At 48.8% G+C, this 9949-nt stretch overlaps 1 non-coding gene across 1 annotated transcript; it reads left to right on the top strand.

The window, feature by feature from the left end:
• Positions 1–6917: 6917 nt before the first annotated feature.
• TRNAE-UUC (transfer RNA glutamic acid (anticodon UUC)) lies at positions 6918–6989 on the top strand. Its single transcript has one exon. It is a non-coding gene; the product is annotated as a tRNA-Glu (tRNA).
• The last annotated feature ends 2960 nt before the right edge of the window (positions 6990–9949 follow it).

Raw genomic sequence — 9949 nt, 5'->3', positions numbered from 1 at the left:
ACCTCCCCAGCCTAGGTAACTCCCAGCCCTGAACTAAGGAGTTCACTGCCTCCCCAAACTGGGCTGGGGAGATCTGAACTTCTCCTCTCTGTGGCCAAAGAGACCTCATGTGTCTTTGTTTGCAAGTGTGATTAATCTTTCAGTTCCTATAGGTCTTTTCTGCCTCAGTGTGGTATTTGGGAAAGCCCCTTGGACTGCAAGGAGATCCAATCAGTCCATCCTAAAGGAGATCAGTCCTGGGTCTTCATTGGAAGCAGTGATGCTAAAGCTGAAACTCCAATACTTTGGCTACGTCATGCGAAGAGTTGACTCATTAGAATAGACCCTGATGCTGGGAGGGATTGGGGGCAGGAGGAGAAGGGGACGACAGAGGATGAGATGGCTGGATGGCATCACCTACTCGATGGACATGAGTTTGAGTGAACTCCAGGAGTTGGTGATGGAAAGGGAGGCCTGGCGTTCTGCACGTCATGGGGTCACAAAGAGTCGGACATGACTGAGAGACTGAAATGACTGACTGACTGAGGGCAGGAGGAGAAGGGGACAACAGAGGATAAGATGGTTGGATGGCATCACCGACTCAGTGGACATGGGTTTGGGTGGACTCTGGGAGCTGGTGATGGACAGGGAGGCCTGGCGTGCTGCGGCTCATGGGGTCGCAAAGAGTCGGACATGACTGAGCGACTGAACTGAGCTGAACTGAGGAAGCAGAGAAACCGGATGCCAACACCCCATCCCTGGCTGTGTGATCTTGGACAAGGCCGCTAACCTCTCTGGGTCTCAGACTCCTCCATGGTAAAATGAAACTGCTGTATCCTATGATCAGAAATGCTTTCTTGCTCCGATGCTGTGAGATCTGAGATCCTTTCATTAGGACCTATACAGTGAGTATAGGAGTCAGTATTATCCCCATTTTATAGGTGAAGGGCAGCAAGATCCCTCATGAGTCACTGCTCTTTCCACAAAGCTGCCCTGAAATGGGCAAAGAAGGAAAGAGTAACAGGAACACAGACATACGCTCACCACCATGGGCTGCAGTCTTCTAGAACATCCCCAAATAGCCAGGAGGAAATTGATGAGAACTCATCTCACAGCCCTACACGGTAATTATTGGTGTTCGTAATGATGCCCCAAGGCATTACGTTCCCCTGAAATGCCTTTGGAATCATCAAAGAAAGATTTAACCTTGCTTGTGTAATTGCTCTCTGAAATATCTTCTGTTTTATTCGCTTGCTTGGAAAATTGATAACCTATGGATTTTCAATTAACTTTAAGTTAGGAAGAATATTCCGTTTACCCAAGTATCCCATCCATTTACTGTTCCCTTTTAGGAGTTTATTTTCTATCTCAGGCTGAATCTCCCAAACATGACAGAGTTTGGGGGTAGAAAAATCATAGAGGGGTTACTGGAGTCCCTAACTCCAGCCCTTTCTAAGACTGTTGACCTTGCAATCATTCAGCCTCTCCCAGCCTCAGTTTCCTCACCTGTAAAAGAAAATGGATTAATGCCAGCCCTGCTCCCTCATGGCCATGGCTAGAATCAAGTAGGTTATGAGTGTGTTGGTAAACCTCATGTCTGGGCAAACGAGAGATACACGGGAAGCACTTGAGAATTGCTTGTTAACACCTCGGGCTCAGCCAACAAATCTGCTATCTTGGGCAAGGAGCACTAGACAGGCTTCCTGGACCCATGGTTTTCCCAACAGTGACCTGTGCAGCCCTGGGCAGGTCACTAGGCCTCTCTGAGCCTCAGCTCTACCATCTGTAAAATGGAGAGCAGGCAGACTTGGAGGACACCAGAGATTACAAATTGGCAGTTTAAGAAACAAATTGTGCCCACAGGACTTTTTGTTTGTTTGTTTTTTGACTGAATCACTCAGCTTGTGGGATCTTAGTTCCCCAGCCAGAAACTGAACCTGGGTCGTGGCAGTGAAAGCGCCGAGTCCTAACCACCGGACTGCCAGGGAATTCCTGGACTAGGAGTGTTTTAAATTTATCACCAATATTTAAAAACTGAGAGATCCTACAACTATCTCATCAAAAAAAACCCGAACAAACTTCCCAAAAGTGAGAAGAGGACCTGAATAGACATTTTCCCAAAGAAGACATACAGATGGCAACAAACACATGAGAAGATGTTCAACATCATTAATCAGCAGAGAAATGCAAGTCAAAACCGCAATTAGATACCACTATACACCCATCTTCCCTGGTGGTTCAGACAGTAAAGAATCCACCTGCAATGCAGGAGACCTAGGTTCAGTCTTTGGGTTGGGAAGATCCCCTGGAGAAGGAAACAGCTACCCACTCCAGTATTCTTGCCTGGAGAATTCCATGAACAGAGAAGCCTGGCAGGCTACAGTCCATGGGGTCTCAAAGAGTTGGACATGACTGAATGACTTTCACTTCACACACCTGTCAGAATGGCTCTCAACAAGAAGACAAAAAATAACAAGTGCTGGTGAGGGTATGGAGAAGAGGGAACCCTCATGAACAGTTGATGGAATTGTAAATAGGAACAGCCACTATGGAAAACACTATGGAGATTCCTCAAAAAATTAAAAAAAGGACTGCCATATGATCCAGCAATTTCACTTCTGGGTATTTTCCTGAAGAAAATGAAAACACTAATTCAAAAAGATACATGCACCCCATTATTCGTTGCAGCATTATTTGCGATAGCCAACCTGTGGAAGCAACCAAAGTGTCCATTGATAGATGAATGGAGAAACATGTGAAACACACATATATATATACACATAATATATTCATATATATAGCTCTTCCCTGGCGGCTCAGTGGTAAAAAATCTGCTTTCAATGCATGAGACACACGTTCACTCCCTGGGTCAGGAAGATCCTGGAGAAGGAAATGGCAACCCATTCCAGTGTTCTTGCCTGCGAAATCCCATGGACAGAGGAGCCTGGCAGGCTACAGTCCATGGGGTTGGAAAGAGTTGGATACAATTTCGTGACTAAACAAGAACAACAAAAACACACATATATATGTGTGTGTGTATACACACAGAGAGAGAATATTCAGTTCAGTTCAGTCGCTCAGTCGTGTCCAACTTTTTGCAACCCCATGAATCAAAGCACGCCAGACCTCCCTGTCCATCATCAACTCCCGGAGTTCATTCAGACTCACGTCCATCGAGTGTGTGATGCCATCCAGCCATCTCATCCTCGGTCGTCCCCTTCTTCTCCTGCCCCCAATCCCTCCCAGCATCAGAGTCTTTTCCAATGAGTCAGCTCTGCATGAGGTGGCCAAAGTACTGGAGTTTCAGCTTCAGCATCATTCCCTCCAAAGAAATCCCAGGGCTGATCTCCTTTAGAATGGACTGGTTGGATCTCCTTGCAGTCCAAGGGACTCTCAAGAGTCTTCTCCAACACCACAGTTCAAAAGCATCAATTCTTCGGCGCTCAGCTTTCTTCACAGTCCAACTCTCACATCCACACGTGACTACTGGAAAAACCATAGCCTTGACTAGACAGACCATTGTTGGCAAAGTAATGTCTCTGCTTTTCAATATGCTCTCTGTGTTGGTCATAACTTTTCTTCCAAGGAGTAAGCGTCTTTCAATTTCATGGCTGCAGTCACCATTTGCAGTGATTTTGGAGCCCAAAGAAATAAAGTCTGACACTGTTTCCACTGTTTCCCCGTCTATTTCCCATGAAGCGATGGGACCAGATGCCATGATCTTCGTTTTCTGAATGTTGAGCTTTAAGCCAACTTTTCCACTCTCCTCTTTCACTTTCATCAAGAAGCTTTTTAGTTCCTCTTCACTTTCTGCCATAAAGGTGGTGTCATATGCATATCTGAGGGTATTGATATTTCTCCCGGCAATATTACTCAGCCATTAAAAATGAAATCTTGTTGTTTGTGACAACACAGATGGATCTAGAGGGTATTATGCTAAGTGAAATAAGTCAGACAGAGAAAGACAAAACAGAATCTGTATGATCTCATCTATATGTAGAATCTAAAGAGCAAAACAAAGAAAACCAAATGAAAAGAGACTCATAGGTACAGAGAACAAACAGGTATTTGCCATTTGTTTGAAATAAGTACAGGGGATTAAGAGCTACAAACTTCCAATTATAAAATAATTAAGCCATGGGGATACGATGCACAGCATAAGGAATATGGTCAATAATATTGTAATAACTTTGTATGGGGCTAGATGGAGACTTATCATGATGATCATTTCAGAATATATACAAATGTCAAATCACTATGTAGTGCACCTGAAACTAACATGATATTGTACATCAACTATATTTCCATTAAAAATTAATAAATATAGGGACTTCCCTGGTCCAGTGGCTAAGACTCCTCTCTCCCAATGCAGGGGGCCCAGGTTCAATCTCTGGTCAGGGAACTATATCCTACGCACTACAACTATAACCTGGTGCAGCCAGATAAATAAATAAGCACTTATAAATAAATAAATATCAATACAAACTGAGAAATTACCTGTAAGATTTAGAATCCTGACTTTAAAAAAAATAATGGAAAGATCTGGTAAAACTAAGTTCTTGCAAGGCAGAATTGGCCAGTGTCAAGCGGCTCTTCCCTGGAGAAGGAAATGGCAACCCACTCCAGTATTCTTGCCTGGAGAATCCCATGGACAGAGGAGCCTGGCAGGCCACTGTCCATGGGGTTGCAAGAGTTGGACATGACTTAGCAACTAAACTACTACTGCTAAGCAGCTCTGGGCCCCCTCTGTCTCTCATTGTAGCCTGGGTATCCCAGCTGGCTTCTCTAGCTAGTGTTTACTTGCCTGGCCCCTTGAGGGTTCATGACCCCTAGACCCAGAGGTCTCTAAGGCTTCAGGCCTTGACAGTCACGGTTCCCCCAGGGATGCTGGCGTTTGTCCTAAGGAGAGAGAGTGATCTGGAGCCTGCCCAGGGCTGCCCTTCCCACCTGGCCCCAGGCTCTGGAAGGACACATTCCTTTAGCAACTTCTAAGCCGATGCAGAGCAAAGCACCTTTGAGGAGACCCTCTCCACTCTCCTCAGCCCTCAAGGGCCTTGCAGCCAGAGCCAGTAACTCACAGCTGTGGTTACCCGCGCTGATTTCTGTTTTAAAAAATACTGCTGGATAAACAGTGAGGGAAACCCGAGCTGTTCCCACACCACATAAATCCCTGGTTTGCTGTCCTATCTGGTTAGCTGGTTTTTTCCCCAAATAATGGCCCGGCTGCCTTGCATCAGGGGCTGGAAAGGCGCGCCCAGGGAAGTGGGCCCGGGAGTCTCCCAGGCTGGCGCCCTGCCCGGGCCTCCCTCCTTCTCCCTTTCAGCACTTCCTGCCCAAGGGCACTCACCTTTGTCCTCACTCCTTCCACCTGCACGCCCTTCCTCCTCCTGCCTCCTGTCTGCTTTGTCTCATTCCCAAGGCCTCCACAGGAGAACTTCCTGGGGGACCCTCGGCTCCTCTTGCAACCAGAAAGCCCACAGACAAAGTAAAACCTGCCCGACCACCACCCCTCCCTCTGGAAGTTCCCCTTGAGAGTGTCCTGCCAGAGCCTTCTGTCAAAGTGCAGATATCCTGGCTCAGAAAGTAAGGCCAGAGTCTTCTCCATCTTGAAGATTAGTTTTGCCTTGGATGACAGTTTCCAGACTTAGCGGGGCGGGTGGGGGCGGGAAACAGACACCCAGCAGAGTGTTTATTTCAGATAAATAAAAAATTCCTTTTTAGCTTAAGTGTGTCCCCAGTATTATATCTGAGTGGCTGTATGCTAGGTCGTGTCTGACTCTTTGCAACCCCATGAACTATAACCCTCCAGGCTCCTCTATCCATGGGACCTTCCAGGCAAGAAGACTGGAGTGGGGTGCCATCTCCTTCTCCAGAGGATCTTCCCGACCCAGGGATCGAACCCACATCTCCTGTGTCTCCTGCATTGGCAGGCAGATTCTTTACCACTGAGCCACCAATATTACACAGAGCATACTTAACTGGGCTGCCTGTATTTTTTTTCCTGGCTGCCCTAACTGAGAGCTTGCCCTTGAGATTCACATGCTTCTAGCTCCTACAGGCACAGAAGCTCTAGAAAGGGCACGTTTATTGAGCACCTACTGAGTGTCTGCAGGTCGTCTATACAGAGAGCTGCTACTTTTCAGTTGAGGAGACCGAGGTCAGGTGACCTTCAGGAGCTGGAGCTCAGAATCAGGTGACTCAGTGCCTCAGATGACTGTGTTTTCCAGTCCTCTGCCCACAGTCTCAGTGCAGATAAGTGATGGCTGCACCAAAAATTTACGCACAAGAGAGGAAACTCAGCTGAGAAATTGTCTCTAATATTAACACAGTGTTTTCTGGGATTTAAAGCAAGACCCTGTCATTGGATCCTTCGCGTGGAATGTCGTGCAAACTTCCTGGGAGCATCTGTGATCGTCGTGAGGACAGTATTCTGTGGTTTACTCAACGCCAATCTGTCCATCGAATTGGTTGAGCCTCATAAAAGTCCTAGAGGTCAGTAGTGACCCTGGTACCTCAAAGACCTCCAAGAAGCAAAGGACATATATATTCCAAATGAATCCGAGGACCAGCCACAAACATTCTGGTCCAAAATGGTTTCCATCCCTGGAAGACAGACAGACAGCTTGTCGGTCTCCCCTCTCAACCCTACATGGTCTTGCTGGGGATCAGGTGTCTCATTCGACTCTTGTTCTACTACGTGAGTGAATGTTAATGGCCTTCTCCCTCTCAAGTTGCCTTTTGAAGTTGTCCTCAAGGCAAAAACCTCAGGTATTTCCATCGTCGTCATCCAGACTTTACCACTAAACATGGTACACTAAGCTATGGCACGAGATTTCCTACTATACCTCATTCACTTCTCAGCAACCCAACTGAGAAAGAAGGGAAAGAAGAAAAAACTTATTCCCATTTTACAGATAAAGAAACTGAGGCTCAGGAATTCCCTGGTGGCCCAGTGGTTAGGACTCAGCGCTTTCACTGCTGGGGCCCAGGTTCAATCCCTGATCAGGGAACTAAGATCCTACCAGCTGCGCAGCACAGCCAAAAAAGATTTACAGATTTAGCAGAGCCAAGTGTGAACCCACACTGTCCTGATTCCCAAGGCCATGACCTCGACGCTCTGTTATATTACCATAGAAGAAGGTATGGGGGTCAAAGGGCAGCTGGGATGTGCTGTCTTCATCCTCTATGGAGCCGTGACCTGCCCCATAGTCCAGCAGAATAAGGAAAGGGGAGATATAGTAATTGCCCACATGCATCGCCCTTTATGGTCAGCCAGCTCTTTTCGCAGACATCAGATCGCGGATCCTCTTAACAGCCACACGAGGTGAGTACTGTCATCTCTGCTTCAACAGCGAGAAAACTGAGGCCCAGAAAAGGGATGTGTCATGTCTGAAGCCACGTAGCAGAAGAAGGACAAGGCCACACATCAAACTCGAGCCCCTGTCTCCAGGCCCATGTTCTCCCCTGACAGCCCCGCAGTTGCAGGCACAGGTCAAGGGTGGGGAGCCGTGGGGGATTCCCAAGGACACGCCCACGTGTTGAGCACAATGGGGGAAATTCCAAAAGCTCCTTGGGATGGCTCAGGTGTGGCCAAGCCCACTGTCCTCCTCAGGGACCCTCCTCCTCACGCAGGCTTTTCCTCTTCCTCCTCCAACTCCCCCAACAACAACCAGAAATGGGGTCCCCTCCCTTCCTGGAAACCCTGCTCCCCTTGGCCCTCAGGGCTTTTTTCCACAAACAGCCATGTCCATCCATCTCTGTCTTGTGGGTCTCGGGGCCTTGGCGGGGACACGCTGACTTTGAGGAGGTTAAAGGTGCCGGTGTCCGGCCGTCATCTAACAAATGGGTTGCCGTGAGGGGAGGACCGTTGTTGTTCTTTCCCGGCCTCAGAAGAGGAGCCTGTCAGGAAGATGGAGAGGCCAGCAGGCCCCCGGCCGCGCCCTGCGGGGAGGCTGACAGACGCTGGCAGCTGTGCGGCGCCAGGGTGCCAGGGCCCTGCCTCCTCAGCGCAGAGGGCCCCCTGTGCCCCTCCCCGAGCCCCTTCTGACCTCTCAGCCCCTTCCACGACCCAGGACCCAGCCTTCCAGGGGCAAAGGGCCAGGCCCTGGGCCTCCCTGGGACGGGGTCCCTGGCCAGATGGGGAGGACAGAGCCAGAGTCCGGTTACAGCCTGTGAGCCAGACCCTGGGAAGGTTCCTCTCCTCCCCAGCCTCCTGTGGATTCTTTCCAGAGCCCCCACAGCCTGCAGCCCCTCAAGGAACCTCCCCAGGCTGTTCTCTGTGGAATTCCCTCAGTGCCCATTCCTCAGTCCCATTTGGAATCATCCTGGTAAAGGAAAACTAGATGGACTAGGAAGGGAGCCACTTTGATCCATTACCTACTTCGCACTTTGCATAAATGATTTCATTTCGAATTCTGCAACATCCGTGGGGCGGGCATTCTGAGGCAGTGGGGCCAGGCTGCCTGGGTTTGAATCCTGGATCCTCCACTTCCCAGGGGTGTGACCTGGTGCAGGTTATGCAGTCTCTCTGTGCTTCCTCCTGTAAAAGATGGCGAAGGTGAGAACCCAGTGGGCTTCTGTAGCATCCACTGGGGAACGTGGTTGAGGCACTAAGATCAGTGGCTGAGTAGAAGCTGTAAGGACCATCCCAGGTTAGGGGAAATGGAAGCTCAGAGAGATGAAGTGACTTGTCCTGGGGCACACAGCTGGGAAGTGACAGATTCCGGATTTGAACTTTGAACTGTCTAACCCCAAAGTCTGTGCTCCTTCCTCAGCATCAAAGTGCTCCAGACTGGACAGCTGGCCACCTGAGGGCAATGCCTGCTTCTGCCATTTCTTAGTTGTGTGATTCCGAGCAGCTCACATAATCTGTTTGAACCTCTACTTCTTCATGTGTGTAAATGTAGAGTGTAATTCTTTCTTTACCCAAAATAGGAGGGTTGTAAGCTTCAGAGGAGAGATGTACGCTCAATGGGCAAGTCCTGGACAAAGTGAAGAGGGGACTCTGGTTTGTGGCTTTGACCCCATCTCCTCCACCAGCCTGCAACACCTTGGCTGCCTGTTCTGGAAGATGAGATGCCTGTTTAATTAACATCATGTGTGCTCCCTCCAGACCTCAGCGCTGAGACCCAGGGCCCCTCCTCAGGGAACCTTGGGCATCTTTGGAACCAGCCAGCATATACACTGTTCTTACCATCCATTCCCATTTCAGCCCCAATCCCGCTGCTCTGGACTATGTAAATAATTCAGTGGGCAAGGAGCTCTGACCCTATATGCTTGGAATGTCATTCTCCAAGAAATTATATTAACCCTCCAGAGAGACAAGCAGGCCATGGTGACTGAGTAGACTGACTGGCCAGTTGAAATGGCAATAGATCCTCCTGTGATGGGCACCAGCCTATAAGACTCTGAGAAAGTGAACGTCACTCGGTTGTGTCTGTCTCTTTGTGACCCCATGGACTGTAGCCCATCAGGCTCCTCTGTTCATGGAATTCTCCAGGCAAGAAAACTGGAGTGAGTTACCATTTCCTTCTCCAGGGGATCTTCCCAACACAGGGATTGAACCCTGGTCTCCTGCATGCATTGCAGGCGGATCCTTTACCCTCTGAGCCACCAGGGAAGCTCTTAGACAATGAGACTGTTTGTCAAAGAGAACTCCTTGGGGACTTCCCTGGTGGTCCAGTGGCTAAGACTCCACGCTCCCAATGCAGGGAGCCTGGGGTTCATTCCTTGGTCAAGGAACTAGATATCATGTGCTGCAATAAAAATCGAAGATCCCCCATGCCGCAGCTAAGATTTGGTGCAGCCAAGTAAATAAATATTTTTAAAAAGAGAGAGAGAGAGAACTTTTTGGGGAACGAGAAGCTCCTGATTCCAATTTCCATGCACAGACTTCATGGAAAACTTGGCCTCTGGGGGTGGGGAAGACAAAGCAGGTGGGCGAAGGTTACAGGGCCAGAGAGCAGGTGGG

The sequence above is a fragment of the Budorcas taxicolor genome, chromosome 19 (assembly GCF_023091745.1).
Source record: "Budorcas taxicolor isolate Tak-1 chromosome 19, Takin1.1, whole genome shotgun sequence".
Classification (NCBI taxonomy): Eukaryota; Metazoa; Chordata; class Mammalia; order Artiodactyla; family Bovidae; genus Budorcas; species Budorcas taxicolor.
This window is presented reverse-complemented; position numbering and strand designations above follow the sequence as displayed.